At 35.5% G+C, this 16,992-nt stretch overlaps 1 protein-coding gene and 1 long non-coding RNA gene across 2 annotated transcripts in view; one reads left to right on the top strand and one right to left on the bottom strand.

Moving 5' to 3' along the window:
- LOC145662167 (uncharacterized) overlaps positions 1-16,992 on the bottom strand; it is a 74,703-nt gene that overhangs the window by 3,470 nt on the left and 54,241 nt on the right. The window lies entirely within an intron of this gene.
- LOC145662168 (uncharacterized) overlaps positions 374-16,992 on the top strand; it is a 53,783-nt gene continuing 37,164 nt past the window's right edge. The window contains exon 1 of the long non-coding RNA XR_014127004.1: positions 374-430. This is a non-coding gene — a long non-coding RNA (uncharacterized LOC145662168). The remainder of the gene's footprint in view (positions 431-16,992) is intronic.

Below are 16,992 nucleotides of genomic sequence, written 5' to 3'. Positions count from 1 at the left end.
TAAAGCTTCAATTTACTGGAAAAATTTATGTCGCATTCGGTTTACTTTCTTTTATCGAACTTTCCCCAAGGCAAACAAATAAAGTACCCCGTATAAAAGGACTGGGAACTATAAGTTAGTAAGTAGGCCTATCAGCAATTTCGTACTTCTCGCTTCCCTTGCATTACTTAATAATTGGAAACTATTTTAGATGCAAGTAATCAAATAATACGTGAAAAAAGACAAACCAGAAATTTATGTCTTAACGGAATGCAAGATAATGTCAATATGTTGCTAATAATTCAGTTAGAATTAACAATTCGTTATTGTAGAAGCAATAAAAGGCCAATAATTGAATCATTTCACCTAGTAACTGTATGGTTCATTTCTGTGAAAAACGGAGAAAACATGTAGTACATTCCTGGACGAAAAGGAAAAGATAAAATCTTTTGTAAGTACATTATCAATGGTTTAGTAATATCTTATCTTTGAGTGGCTAGTTTGTAGTCTGTAGAGTACGTTTGCTTTATCTTGGCACGCTTCCGGCCAGTGCACTTGGTTGGTTTTTAAAGCACTTTCTGCTAGCACTCACGTGGACGTTTTAATCCAATATGCGTCTTATTAGCTTTATCGTGTAGGTGACGTTAGTTGCCAACCAGCCGATCAAATGAGGTCATTGCTATTTGGCGGGTAGACAGATCTATCATTTAGGCGGGAAGCGTGCTAAGATCAAACAAACCTATTATACCAACATGGCAGAGCACTAAAATTACCAGGTAACTTTGCACATTCCAAAATGTGCATATAGTGTTATCCAGTGAAATGCTTTAATCCTTTTTACTAAACAACTGAAGTAGTTTTGGTTTGCAGTAATGGAATACATTCAATTTGTTTCCATTGCATTTGAAATTTTACAGTCATTTTAAGCCAGTAAATTTTGAATTATTGTTTTGTTTAATGAGTTTGATCCTTCGTATCTATAAGGTGGGTATAAAGTCAAAGGGTATTACTGTGATCTCTACGAGCAAGTATCAGAATGTGTTTTGCACTTCCAACCTAGAGCTCGAATATTCAAATCTGATGGCCACCATCCTGAATACTTTTTTTCCAGACTTTTCTTCATTCGTATTAGGCGAATTACTGCATAGTTCTTCGATACAGAGACCCTAGCTTATTTTGTTTTCAATCTTTTCGTTTGCTTTTAATGTTATTGATATTTCAGTATCATAAACTTTGTTAATAACAACCAGGTTTTCAATCTTTGTTAATTGTTAATAATAAAACAGTAAATAGTACGCCACTGATTAGATATTTTCCAAATTGTGGATTGGAGTAAGAGCCATGTGAAATTGTCATCACTATTCTCTGTTCTTATGATATAGGTCAATTATGAAATGTGACATATGAGAATATTATAAAAAATTAATAGAATTGCTGGAAAGAGATACTCTTAGTAGTTGGCTATTTGAAGCGTTCGCAATGCGTTTTTATTGCTCATGCGTACGTTTGGAATACGCTGACCATGTATTTAAATGTGAATGGCTATACAGTGCGCTACAAACGCGAAAGCAATAAGAATGCGGAGAAAACGTTAGCTTGAGCGTATTTGGTGCGTTTCAGAACAATAGACCGTCTGCTGTTTAAAAGATTTCTAAAGGAAGGGAAAAAAAGGAAAGACATGTTGCCAGACAAGGGGATTTTAGCAAGAAATAGCTGCTTGGAAGACGCTTTGTGCAGAGTATTGGAACTCTGCTATTATAGACATGGACCTGGCAAAAAAAGACCTGGAAACCCTGACTGGCTCACAGTATGATTTATAACTCGGGCGAAAGTAAAATACCGAGTAACCACCTAGGTCGCGTTCGCTGCGAGGGATAACGCCTCGAAGACGCATTCTCAAATAGCCACAGACTTAGGCATTTTAAACACCCATGATGGGAAGATACATGCTTCGAAATGCTGTTGACACTTTCCAACACATGATATGACGTGCTGAACGAGAAGAACAGTTGAAACAAAATGACAATGTCCTTAGCTATTTGCACCATAGAAGAGTAACGAGTAGTTATTAGATTTTTGTGGCTGTGAAACCTATTGAAATTTATAGATGGGTATTGGCAATGTATGGAGATAGCTTATAAGCGAGAGAACATGTACGAATGGATAAATAAGTTCGAAAAAGATACATGTCAGTCGTTGGTGAGCAATGTTTTCTGCATCCTAGCGTAACTGTTAATGATGAAAATGTGCCACATGCTGAATCCACGATTCGTGAAAAAGGAGTTATTATTATTATTATTATTATTATTATTATTATTATTATTATTATTATTATTATTATTATTATTATTATTATTATTATTATTATTATTATTTACAAATTTTGAGGAATGAACTCTGGGTCCCAATATCCTTCTATCCAGTAGTGATTTCATATTTTTCCAGAGGAACTTTCAAAACGTGGGAAGTAAAAAGTATCATCGATTAAAAAAATAGTGACCGACATTGAGCAAGAACGAATATATCGTACGTATGTCGCTGGGAGGGGAATTTTGTACTCCATAGGAAACTTGTTCAGGTCACTTCCTGAAAACATCACTACTTCTTTGAATTTCATGAGGTTGATTTATGATCACAAACACTATTTCTCGCTGCTTTTCTAGATTACGCGACACTGTTCGAAACTAGTCCTTAGGCGTCATAGATAGTTCTTATAAGAGAAGATATTTGTTGTCGTTCAGTTAGAGGAAGGTCTACTGTCTCCACGAACATATAAACACTTTATCTCATCAAGTAAAAGAAGCGAAGTCAAAGTTACAAAACCAATCAGTTACTGTCATGTTTCAGAATAGGATTCAATCAGTACATTATAGTTAGTAATCAAAGAAAGTTATCAAACAAATACAACTTATAAAATTATATCACATAATAATCGACATTAACTAGTCAGAGCAATGATCAAGCAAACATAACTCTATCAACTTAGTAGTCTAATTTAAAAGCACAATAATTATAACAATAGATAATATAATTGTTTCTCAAGAACAAACAAACCCCTCAAATTTTTTGTTTGTTGGAGGTTACATATTCATCTAATGCACATTCAATTCTTTCCTTCAATATTAGCTATGTATTGTAGTCGCCTATGTTTTCTTAAAGGTTCAAAGTGCTTTTATATAGGTAGTGACTGAACCAGCGGCGTAAATCTGTCTTCAACATTGGGGGGAAGGGTAGTAAGACTGTTTAATTTTTTTTTGGGGGGGGGGGTTAAGTGATGCTCAAAATATTTGTAAAGTTGAAAAACAATCCTGTGGAGGATCAGGGAGCAGAGTTGTCTTCAATATCGGGAGGCGGGCAGATTTGAGGCTTATTCTGAGGGGACATCGATTTCATCTCGCTTTCCTTTGTGGCAATCGGACACAAATCATCACATTCCCCTCCCCCAAAAAACACATTTCTAATCGGATTATTGGGGGGGATTGTCCGTTCCAGTTCCAAGGTTGGAGGGGACATGTCCCCCTCATTCCCCGCCCCCCTCAGGATTTGCGCCAGGGGACAACACATTTTTATGTTCAGATACTTTATCAAACAGCGACTTTAAGATTTAACTAAGCTATCAATGAATTGAGCTACATTGTTTCACCCTTCAATATCACTATTCGCTCTGTGCTGTCGATTTGGGCAGTTCAACATGGTATGTTAATAACATTCAAACACCGTGCTACAAAATAAAACCTTCCTGTTTTGTAGATAGCATCTGCCAATTCTTTTTCCTCTTTTTTATAATGTTTTCCTCATAGGTTCATATTTGGCTACCTCAGTTACGAAATCATTACCTTTACAATATACATGTTCCAGCTTCTCTCTGTATATTTTGCTTATTTTAATATCTTTGTCTCTAACACATCTTTAAGACACAAATTTCCTTTAGTTTGATCTCACAATCATTAGGTTTACATGTTTGATCTCACTTTGCCGCTTCCGTTTTTAGATTGTTACTGGTTACTAACTTTTCATTACACGTTTTGCTCTTTTCTTTTAATCAATTCCAGTTTATATTATCGTTATTGAAATTCTTTTCTAGGATCAAAAGATCCAATATATTTCAATCAATTCTTTCCTTGTAGGCCTTATATCTGAAGAACTACATACAGTGTAGCCAAATCCAAACTATCAGTTTACTCGGTATCATGTGCTTAATTTGTACAAAATACAAAAACTCGATTTAGGGGCCTGTTCAAACATTTTGTAACCCCCGATCCCAAAAATAATTATCGGTCAAGAGCGCAATCTTTTGATCCATTTTTGGTTTTTCTAAAATTTTTGTTACATTATTCTATCCATTTCGATTTATCACTTATTAGTACACAATAGCTTGTTTATTGATATTGCCAATTTGGGTAAATTATGAGTATGGAAAATACACCTGTATAATTTCGGCACACGTTTGCACAATGACATTTGATACCCGAACCTTATCAAACTTTTCTCTTCACGGAATTTAGAAAATGTTTTGGGTCTTTCTTGCGTGTGGCACTCTGAATTTTCTTTTATTTTTTTGCAACATCATCTTATACACTGAGAAAAAAAAATGTAGGTGGCATACTTAAAAACGTAGGTTACATTCGTAATTCCTGTAGTTTCTGGACTTAACGTACAACCGTATATAACATCCTGCAGCAAACGTATAGCTGAAAAAGTATGTATTATACGTACTGTCTGCACAAGTGCAATGACGTCATTCGTGTGACGTTATCTGCAGTAACAAGTATATACGGAGGTAATATCTAGCTTTGTGACGTCAGGGTCGTATGTAGCATGTGGGTTAATAATGACGACATACACTGACTATCAGGACGGAGCATGATTTCAAGAAGTATGCAATACACGTTCTGTACGTATGTTTCTTGCGTTCAACCCCGAGACAGCATCTATATTGTACTTGTGCCCCATACGTACGACTAGATACAGTATACGTATTGTACGTATGTATTATACAGATTTTCCTTATGTCGCACACAGCTTGTCCAGATACAGCATACAGAATATCCGTATGCACCATACAGAGTGCATATATGTAGCTTACAGACTGTCTGCATGCAGCATATAGATTATACGTATGTCGCGTACAGGTTCGCCATATGTAATGTATAGATTGGATGTATATAGCTAATAGGTTGTCCATATGAAATATACAGATTTTACCTGTATCGAATACGTATTGCCTTCTTGTAATGTATGGATCGGACATATGCAGGATCTAGAGTGTACGTATAGTGCACCATTATTAAAGTGCTGCAACATACTGCAAAGTGCATGATACATTCTTACTGTAATGTTGTCAAATATTGTTTTACTCTGTATGAAAACAAAAATAGCTTAAAATATGGTTGATCTCCTTTGTGCCAATAATAATAAAATTAACAATACTACACTTTTCAAATCTTAGTTTGGAGCAGTGAAACTGTCCAAAGAAATGTATTTACCTGCAGGGTGTCCTATAAGTTTGGGCTTCCTGCTAATTCGTTGGAAAGCTACTGCAAAGTCAAGTGTTGAAAAGTGACACAAGCGTTAATTTTAAAATTATGGGCACAAAGCAGGGGCGGATCCAGGACGGACTTCTGGGGGGGGCGGTCGGCGGTAATACTGCTACTTTTAAGAGCTCCAAACTTGTTATGGATGGGTTTATTTATATATAAAATAAGAAAGTTTCCTCTTGTGGGGGGGGCGATCGCCCCGATCGCCCCCCTCTGGATCCGCCCCTGGCACAAAGGAGGTTAACCATATATTAAACTATTTTCGTTTCCATACAGAGTAAATCAATATGTGATATATTACTGTAAGAATTTATCATATGGTTTGCAGTTAGTTAGTTGCAGCACCTCAATAATAATGCAAAATGCACAGCCTTATACAATCCTATATTCAAACTCAAACAAGATTTACGTACAATCATTTATTAAGCTGTTATCATCCATTGCTTGTACGATATAAAGATTATTTTACCTCATTCTTTTCCTTAATAGTATCTTCTACTAAAGTGCAGTTGTTACCACAAGAGGCCTGAATAGAATTTTCCAGAAATAACTTCTCTGTACATTTTAATTAACAGGTTTTTTTTTTTTTTTTTTAAATGTCGCAATAATTAAAAGTGTGGTGTCAGCCGGAAACGCATTCGCTTACAATATTATTCCTACTCAGTACTCGCCATTAAAAATGAAACACCAAGAAGGAGACTGGGTAGATGCGCCAAAGTTCCCAGGCCGATACCTAATAGTAAGTGCAGAATACTCTTAAACGTTCGCTGTATTCGCTGTGTGACAACGTGGTGACAGCGGAGGCGTTGTGCAGCCATCGACTAAACATATTTATTCTTCCCTGCTATAGACATTCTGCAAATTTGGACTTTCCTGGATGCATCCTTCTTAGTGCAACATTTTAAGGAAAGAGCAATTTAACAGTCTCATACATTGCTTAAAGAAAGAGCAATGATTCTCAGAATTACTCGGAAGATATATATACACAATAATTTAAAACGGTTATTTCAAACTTTGCAATTCAAAGCACGAAAAGAACTATAGATAAAGGAACACTGATTTTAGCCAAATAGTAATTAGTAAACTCAATCACACTCAGTACCATTAGTTGCTTGGTGTTATCCGTAAGTCAGAGATCACGGTATCTCATTTCGTATAGATTTTTGCATTTGTTTAACGCTAAAAAATGTATTTTATCGCTAATTGAACCCAGTACCATATATATACCGACAGGACGTACCTTAGTCACAAGGTGACATGAGTGAAACACTAAACTATTCGATTGACACCTGCGGCCTTGTCAACACTAGAGAAAGTTACAAAGTGATTAAGTAAATACGGAACATAGTTCATACAAAGTATAGCGATGTATGAAGTCTCCGTTTCATACGACTTGGATAAAGGATACATCTGAAATAGCAACAAAGAAATATATAATGATTTCTCTGGATAATTTGGATTAGTCCAGAATTCGAACACACACACGCTGGTAAGTCCAACATTTTTTTTTTTTTTTAACTTCTTTCTTCGGATTCCCAATAAAGTTGACTACTGAAAAGCTGAGTTATAGATTCTGTATTAAAACAACACCTTCGCTAGACATGTTCAGTATACACATTGTCTTACATACAGAACAATACATTAGTTATTAATGCATGTCTGAAATAATAGTGCTTCGTATAGAATTTTACTTCATCCAATCGCAATAGCACAAAGATAAAAAATATTGCTAGGGATAATGTTCTTATTACAGAGAAAAAGAATTAAAATGATTTAACATTAACAATCATTTTCTTTAAACAGAGATAATATTTTATTATAATTTATGGAAGAAAGAAATAATTTGTAGTAGAGTATCTTTATTAGGGTTATATATTCGTACAAAATAATGTAAGTACAACTGAGTCTGTCTTCAGAAAGGGCGTACTTTTAGCCACAACCTACACTGCTTCTTTTGACTGTCTTTCAAGCAGAATCCTGGTTTGATGCACGAAATACCTGCAACAAAAATCAGAAAATATTTAAAATGTTATATTCAGTGTGCTTAATTTGGTTGTACTTAACAATACAAAGTATCTTAACATTTTTGAGATTAAATGGACAAAATCTGTTAGGTCAGGTATGGACTTTTGGGTTGCACGTAGAAAAACTATGAAGTGTTTATTGATGCTGAACAACAACTCAAAATGTATTACCATTCAAAAGTAAGTGGGTACCTCAATGGTGTTCGGGCTACCATGGGGTACCTAATGTCTGTATTTTTTAGATATATGAAAATATATGTCTCTAAAATGTAAGGAACTGACATCTGTTTACCGAAAACCTCAACTCGGTAAGCCTTATGGATATCGAGATATGGGAAAATAAAGAGCGACACTACAGAACTGTGGAGTTTGCGTACTAGATGGTGCAGTTTCGGAAACGTAATTACGAGGGCTTACAACAACCTCAAAAGTAGTTTCAATTAAATACACTACACACACGCCCTGATGGGGGTTTTCGGGTACCATGATATTCCCAGAACTCTCATTTCTAAATATTCTAAAATATGTCTTAATAACGTTTTAAAGAACGTTAGAGGTGTGTGTTTACCGAAACCGCAAGTCGGTACGCCTAACAGTTACCGAAATATGGTGAAATAAAAAGCGACACCATAGGTACGTGGAGCTTGCATATTAGACAGTACAATTTAGAAAATTAATTAAAATATGACTATCAAGATATTGTCAAATAAAGGGAGGATCCATATAGTTATGGGGTTTTCGTGTTAGGTGGTAAAATTTCCGAAACCGGTCATGTAAAGTTAATAAGCATCAGTAGCAATTTCATCTTAAAATAATTAGGTATTTCCATGGAGTTTAAGAACATCATGGGGTCTACCAAGATTAAATTTTAAAAGTTTTGTAAAATATATTTTGACATTTGTAAAGAGTATTAGAAATATGTATTTACCTAAAAGTTCCAGCTAGTACATCTAGCAGCTAGAGAGACACCATACAATAAAAGCGTATTAGATCTTGAAATTTCAGAAAACAATTATTGATCCTAACAAAAGTTAAATAAGATGGTACTTATATGGGTTAAGTGAGAACCTCAGACTCGTCAGTACAATTTCGATCGAAAGATTAATTCAGCTCTAAATTTTCTTTGGACAATTCCAAGCGTTCATCGGGCTCTGAAATAAAGTGAACATTTTTTGTCAATATCTAATATAGCAAGCGAGATATAAGGAATTATGTATTTTATGACGTCGTAAAAATAGAGACCCACATGGATTTGTACTTTTGAGTATTTGCTGTAAGAAGAAGAAATTTCAGAAAACAACCGTATATACCTTAATAGACAATTAAATGGGCGGGGGCACAGTGGCTTAGTGGTAGAGTGCTTACCTCTGGTGTATTGGGTTCTTGGTTCGATCCACGGCCAAGTCAGTTTGTAGTGGACATCGTATTCGTGGGTTTCCTCGGGGTACTCTCCTCCCACCTTTGCATTCCATCAATTCTGTCAACAACATTCACTTGCTTTAATCATAATCTCCCTGAGACTAAAATGCATAATCGTGGGTCGCTACACTGAAATATTTCCTTTTATTTAATTTTAAAATTAAATAGGGAGTTAAGTATGATCGTATTTCTATGGGTTAAGTGAATACTCCAATAGTTTCTGCAAAAAAAAAAGATTAGTTAAATACCCTACCACTAAGCTACTGTGTCCCCGCCCACTGAATTGTCTATTAAGGTATATACAGTAGTTTTCTGAATTTTTTTCTTTTAGGAAAGACCCAAAAGTACAAATCCATAAAGATCTCTATTTTCACGTCATAAAATATATAATTCCTTATATCTTATTTACTATCTTAGATATTGACAGCGAATTTTCATTCTTTTGCACAGCTCGATGAACCCTTGGAATTGCCTGAAGAAAACCTAGGACTGAACTAATCTTTCGATCGAAATTATACTGAGGTACTGATTTAACCCATAGAAGTACCATCTTATTTAATTTTGTTGCGACCAATAATTGTTTCCGAAATTTCAAGCTTTTATTTCACAGTGTTTCTCCAGATGTTAGATGTACTAGCTGGAAGTTTTGGGTAAATACATATTTCAAATACTGTTTACAAATGTCAGATTATATTTTCAAAAGCTTTTAAAATTTAATTTTGGTAGACTCCATGATGTTCTAACACCCCATGAAGATATCTAATTACTTTAAGATGAAATTGCTACTGGTGTTTATTAACTTTCCATGACCGATTTCGGAAATTTTAGCATCTAACACGAAAACCCCTTAACTGTGTTGGTCCTCCCTTTATTTGACAACATCTTGATAGCCGTTAGTCATATTTTAATTCAATTTCCGAATTGTAGCGTCAAGTATGCAAGCCCCACATACCTATAGTTTATTTTCCCATACCTCGGTATCCATAAGGCTTACCGAGTTGCAGTTTTCAGTAAAAAAAAAAAAAAAAATCAGTTCTTTACATTTTAGAGACATGTATTTCCATATATCTAAAACGCAGAAATTAAGTACCGCATTGGAACTCCATTGGAGTACTCACTTACTTTTGCATAGCAGGGTAAAAACGCCAGTGGTTCTCACTTTAAGGTTGAAAACATACTATTTTGTCTCTTCTCTGAGCATCGTGAATCTGTCGGAGCTGTACCATAGTTGGAAAGACTCACTGATCCTTCCTATAATGACCATGTAGTTAGAATTAAAAAAGGAGTAGCCGTTGGAGGAAAAACAATATTTTAAAATCCTTGCACCAGTAGTCGTCACCTTAAAATCAAAATGTTCCAGTAGTAGTCAGGATTTTCTACCAGTGTTCGTCACTCAAATAACTTGACATAATTTATTTAAAAACGCACTGTGTATCAGTTTAGGGTTAAGAATATAATATAAAGTAGTAAGCTTAATAACTTTGCATCACTTTTAGCACTCAAGAAATAAAATAAAAACGTTTTTACATACTTTTTAAAGCAATTTCAGAGAGAAAAATGTTAACTGAATTCAAAAGTTAACTGTATATCACTTCCACGTTAAGAGTACAATATTAAATACTATGTTTAATAACTATACGTCACTTTAAACTCTCAAGAATGAAAATAAACGTTTGTACATACATTTTAAAAACAATCTGAGAAACAAAATAAGTTAACTGAATTCAAAATTTAATTATACATCACCTTAAGCTTGAGAATACACTATAAAATACAGAGATTAATAAAAAATGAAATCTTTAAGTTTAACGTCCCACGATTATGCCGGTTAGGCTACAGGAGACGGAGATAATGAGAAATGAGTGAAATGGTGGAATGAAGAAAGTGGGAGGAAACGGGAGAACCCCGAGAAAACCCACGAGCACGGTGTTTGTCCACTACAAAGTCCACACGGCGCGAGTTGGGATCGAACCAGGGACCCCAAACACCGGAGGTTAACACTCTACCACTGAGCCACCGCGCCCCCCTGAGATTAATAATAATGCATTACTGAAGAATGAAAACAAAAATGTTTTAGCTACCTATATTGTATTTACATGTTACCGGTATTTCTCATTAACTTTTTTTTTTTTTGATACCTCATGATCAAGTGTAGGGATGCGCAAGAGAAAAGATTTGAGATTGTCTCCTCTCGAAAAGGTGCCGCGAAAGTTATGTCTCGTCTCGAAAACTGGATCCGTTTCTATTGGAAGAGCTCTATCTCGTCTCGAATTTCGTAACAAAAATTCTGTCTCGTCTTGTCTCGTGCGCATCCCTAATCAGGTCCATAGCCAAAAACTTCATTTCGGAGGGGGTTCGATAGGGCTTTGGGATATCCGAATTTAGATATAGATAATCGATATTGACAAACTATCGAAACTTGTTCGAAATATCGAAAAATACAGCAATATCGAAATATAAACAATATCAAAAATCGAAAATATAGAAATATGAAAGAGATCAAAAATATGGATATATCGATCAAAAATGGATATATGATCTTGGAATACGATTTGGTGGAATAATGAGGGAGAAAAATAATCATTGATTAAATATTAAATTGAAAAGAAATAAGAGCCTGACGCTCAAATACTTATCTATCCGGCACCCATCTTGATCCCCATAAAATATCATGAAGTGCTTGATTGATTCTAAACCCAATAATAGTAATAGTAATTTAACAACAAACACAGAATATATAATTTACGCACCTTGAAATGTAGAAATTAATGATTGTAATCCCCAGCTTTCCAATAGACGTTTGATTTCTCCAAATGAAGATTCGGATATCTTGTTTCTTCTCAAGCAATAATGGGTTACAATAATAAGTTGCAGTCCAAAGCCAAGTCACTAAGTTAAGCATGAAAATAAAGAATTCATTAGTTAGATGCATACAAAATCCTACGCATATAAATCCGAATCTACTTGTATTAAATTGTAAATTTAAACAAACTAAATTATACTACTTTGGAAAGCGTCTCCAAATATAATGTTTTCATTCTAAAGTGAAGGAATTTTTAAAATCGGATGACCCGTTTGCGCTGTACACTCGCTATGCGTCCAATGTGAAATGAAAATGCAACATTGCCATTTACCTGGACCCACAACGTAAGTGAGTGAAGTTACTGTCTTTTACGCTAACATGTCGATGGCCAGCCCCCGTTTCAAACAGTAACTTCATTCACTTATGTTGTGGGTCCAGGTAAATGACAACGTTGCATTTTCATTTAAAATTGGGTGCATAAAGAGTATACAGCACAAACATCTCGTCCGATTTTTTTTAAAAAGTGTTCACTTTAGATTGAAAACGTCATATTTCGAGATGTTTTTCCTCTTACATTTTGTTGTAACTCTGATAATAACAGAGTTATCCTATGTCAGGGAACGTTTGAGACATCCTGTATACATCATAAGAAGTTCCTTTCTAAATTCTACACGGATGTGGTTTCATTGAATGTGAGGTGGGTGATACACATTAGGCCTTTTGGGAGTACGTCACACGGACGACCGTAATTTTGTGTTCAAAATTTTTATGAATTGATGGGATATGTGATACATATGGCCACGGACTAGAATTTTCTCAGTATGTCAAATATGCAATCAGATTTCATGCAGCTTAATTTGGTGAAAAGCTATTGCCAATTGAACGTTACATTTACCTCTTTCTTGCAGATGTTGAACCATGCCGTTAGCACGTGAGGAATGGATCGAAATAATCAAACTGTGGGGCGGGAGGAGTATATGTGCAGTGGTTGCCGATTGCAGTCATCCACAATGTGACTCTGTGTCACATGTTTCAGTGTCACAGTAATTAACTAAATTTGAGAAGACGGGGACATTCGTGAACATACATCGTAGCGGTTCAAACTCGCGGAACCTTTTTCCTTCCCCATTTTGAACCGGTACATGAAAATGCCATTTTCTCCATGTTTGCCTGCGCCGATTTTGAAAATTCCTTCACTAATCGATTTCTCTCGTCGAGTACTACAAGAAACAGTTAAAATCTCGCGGGCCCTTTTTTCTTCCCCATTTTGAACTGATACATGAAAATGCCATTTTCTTCATGCTTGCCTGCGCCGATTTTGACAATTCCTTCACTAGTCGATTTCTCTCGTCGAGTATTACAAGAATCAGTTAAAATCTTGCGGCCCTTTTTTCTTCCCCACTTTGAACCGGAAAATGAAAATGAGATTTTCTCTATGTTTGCCTGTGCCGATTTTGAAAATTCCTTCACTAATCGATTTCTCTCGACGAGTACTACAAGAATCAGTTAAAATCTCGCGGAACCTTTTTCCTTCCCCATTTTGAACGGGTACATGAAAATGCCATTTTCTCCATGTTTGCCTGCGCCGATTTTGAAAATTCCTTCACTAATCGATTTCTCTCGTCGAGTATTACAAGAATCAGTTAAAATCTTGCGGCCCTTTTTTCTTCCCCACTTTGAACCGGAAAATGAAAATGAGATTTTCTCTATGTTTGCCTGCGCCGATTTTGAAAATTCCTTCACTAATCGATTTCTCTCGACGAGTACTACAAGAATCAATTAAAATCTCGCGGTCGTCTTTTCTTCCCCATTTTGAACCGGTACATGAAAATGCGATTTTCTGCATGTTTACCTGCGCCGATTTTGAAAATTCTTTCAGTAATTTATTTCTGTTGTCGAGTACTATAAGAATCAGTTAAAATCTCGCGGGCCCTTTTTTCTTCCCCAAGCCAATATTTTTGTATATATTGAATGTATTCAAGTATGGAACAAAAGTATTATATAATTCCCTTAGTAGGTTTCTCAACTTCATATTTTTCAACTTAAATTTTATTTATTTTAATTATTTATTTTCTTGTGACTCAATATTTAATTGCAATCGTTCATTGGGGAGAAGGGTGGCCATTCTCAAATATATAAATATAGTATTCTTAAAATTTATGTGTTCTCGTACTATTAGTTTCTTCCACTAGACCTGGAAATTGAAAAATTAATACCTGGAAAACCTGGAAAATTCAGGGAAATTGAGTTCCATATTTATATATGAACACTGCTATTTACAATTTTTTTTTCGAATAGGGAGAACTGTACAAAAGGGTGTTTTGGGAATGGTATAACAATAGGTTTCTGGGAGTGTTGTTCGAAATGAAATCTTTAAGTTTTACGTCCCACTATTATGCTGGCTAGGCTAAAGATAACGGGGTGTTGTTCGCAGTGTTGAATTCAGACATTTACACCCGGGGGGGAATGTCAACTGCTCGGGGGAGGGTTATTTTTCTGTATTTTTTTCAAGAAAGCAGCATATTTAACAATTCCATTCACATACACATCTTACCTAATATTGAGACTAATTGCTGATAAATATTCAATGAGATTATAATTTTAAGAAAACAATCGTTTGATTTCATCTAAAACATTAAATAAAGACTGGCAAAAATAGTTTAGACTAAACTTTAACTGCTATTTACAGTAACTATTTTTATTATTTCCTATATTCAGTAATTACTGTTTGTTACTAATGTAAAAATTTTTAAAAAGATTTAAATTAACTGAAATATTTTTTCTCCTAAAACAAACATACTTAGGAATATCTTAATAAAAAGTTATCATTCTTTCTCACACTTCTGATTCTAAATCAAACATATTAGCCTTGGTTTCTTCACTGCATATACATCAATAGTTTAGTTGACGAAATCTTCAGTAGGATTAGTGCCGTGTCGTGGAAAATCAGCGCTTGGCGCGAGAGTATACGACGGCATCCCCGTATATATGAGTGAGGTCGACAGACCAACCGCCAAAGGTGGGAAAATTTTAAAAAGTAAACCCTGCTTTTCCTTGATTTTGAGCACTTTTCATTACTTTTTTCCTTTCATTTTATATATGTCCACATGTATTTCATTCCTCTGTTTTTCTTTCCTTCTTTTTTCTTTTTCCCTCCCGAATTTTTCACCCCTTACTTCGGCGCCCGGGGCCGTCGCCCCGCTTGCCCCTCCCCCATGGAACGGCACTGAGCAGGATCTTGGCCACCTTCAATAGCAATCTTTCACTTATATACTATTATCATATTGATAAATTCTATATAAGTCTCTAATCAAGGAGGGATAACTGTTCCTCCCTGATCCCTCTAAATGACGCCCACTGAATCTCACCCTTTAACTGAATTATTTTTAATTAAAGAAAGATGTGTTTACTTTAACAATCGTAAAACACATTTACGTCTGTTACTTCCGATGCGAGAAATGGGATTTAGGCGCCCTATTTCAAATAATGTAGGAACTGTATATTTTCAAGAACTGAAGTCTGCTGACATGAGAGATTATATGGAATGATCGAAAGATCTTCCCTATCTTTCCTTTCGTATCTCAACCTGTGCTAGTGCTACCTACTAATATATAATATAGGGCGAGAGTATAGTACCTACTAAAATACAAACCTTTCTTCAACAGTTAACAATTTCATGTTCTGCCAAACTCAGTCATAGCGTTAAGAAATACAAGTTTTATTCACTATTTGGTATTCTATCTTAGATGTTACATGTTAACATTTATATAGAATGGGTCTGCGTCATTTATATGTATATTGAGAGATCGGATTTCGTCTGCATGTACACGGACAGAAAAGCAAATAATTGGGTGAAGTAATTTCTACATTTTGTGACTGAAATTTTGGGAGTTTCTCCGGGGGGGATGAATTTTCTTCGGGGGGGAGATTCCCCCCGGGCTACCCCCTGAATTCAACCCTGGTTGTTCGGTGGGGGTCAATGTTGCCAATTTTGGGTAAAGTCGCTAAATAAGGGGAATTCGACCTCAACGATAGCGTAGGTTGACCATAAAATTTTCAGTTAAAAACGGGACAGGTTCTTGCAACCCTAGACTTTTAGATCTACCTTTGTTCTTATCAGTGCCTTGATATCAGATTTCCTCCTCTCTCTCTTTGTTACAGAACGGGTACTTATGAAAAAGGAAAGACACGTTGAAATTTGTTCAACACACAACCAACTGCTAAAACCTCTGCTGCCTTTCGAGCAGTACTGCGAACTATAGAGTATGTTTAATATAGGGAATTTCAGTTCAATTTTTGCCTCTTTGTTATTATTAATTATTAATACTTTTAAAAGGAGTAAAGATACTGGGTTTGTTATTTACTTCTTTCATTTACATAGAACGGGACGAATACTACTTTTTCCATCTACTGACGGGACGGCCGGGACACGCCACTAAAACGGGACTGTCCCGGTCAAAACGGGACGTATGGTCGCCCTACGATAGCGACAAAAAATATTTTTTTCCGATTGGAGACTTTTTTGGGTGATTTTTAAATGACGATTTACCTACTTACACATTTAGCGACTTTCTGCTCCAAACAAAATGTTCATCTGTAGAGAAGCATTATTAGTTCAAAACAGTTTTTACGTTCTTTTTTTCTGTTTGTTTGTTTTAATCAGCGCAACTGATGAAGAGTTTGGAAATACAGCATACTCACTGCCCCACAATCCTGCATTGTTATGTTACCCTTGCCCTCTAACGAAGAACAACTACAAACTTGTCCTTTAGTTCGCAGAGTTTCCGTTGAGAAACACACGTAATACATCATTACCGATAGCAACAAGATTAGCTATAGATTGCGTGAATAAAGGCGAAGAAGATGTTTGTTATATTTGTCCTTTGGGGTCTTTTAATTATTCTGCACTTTTTCTTTTACAAAAAAATGATCCCTGAATTAAAGGATTGGTTGCGCCCTATTTACAAAGATGTGAGTAGAACCAGCGGCGCAAATCTGTCTTCAACATTGGGAGGGGGGGGGGGTAAGACCGTTACCATACTTTTTTTTGACGATGTCCAAAATACTTATGAAGTTGAAAAACAATGTTGTGGAGGATCAGAGTTGTTTTCAGCGTTGGGAGGCTGCAGATTTGAGGCTTATTCTGGGGGACATCTATTTTATCTCACGTTCCTTTGTAGCAATCGGACAAAAATAATCAAATTTCTCCCAAAAAACACATTTCAAATCG

Source organism: Thermobia domestica, chromosome 10, assembly GCF_964235325.1.
Source record: "Thermobia domestica chromosome 10, izTheDome1.hap1.1, whole genome shotgun sequence".
NCBI lineage: Eukaryota > Metazoa > Arthropoda > Insecta > Zygentoma > Lepismatidae > Thermobia > Thermobia domestica.
This window is presented reverse-complemented; position numbering and strand designations above follow the sequence as displayed.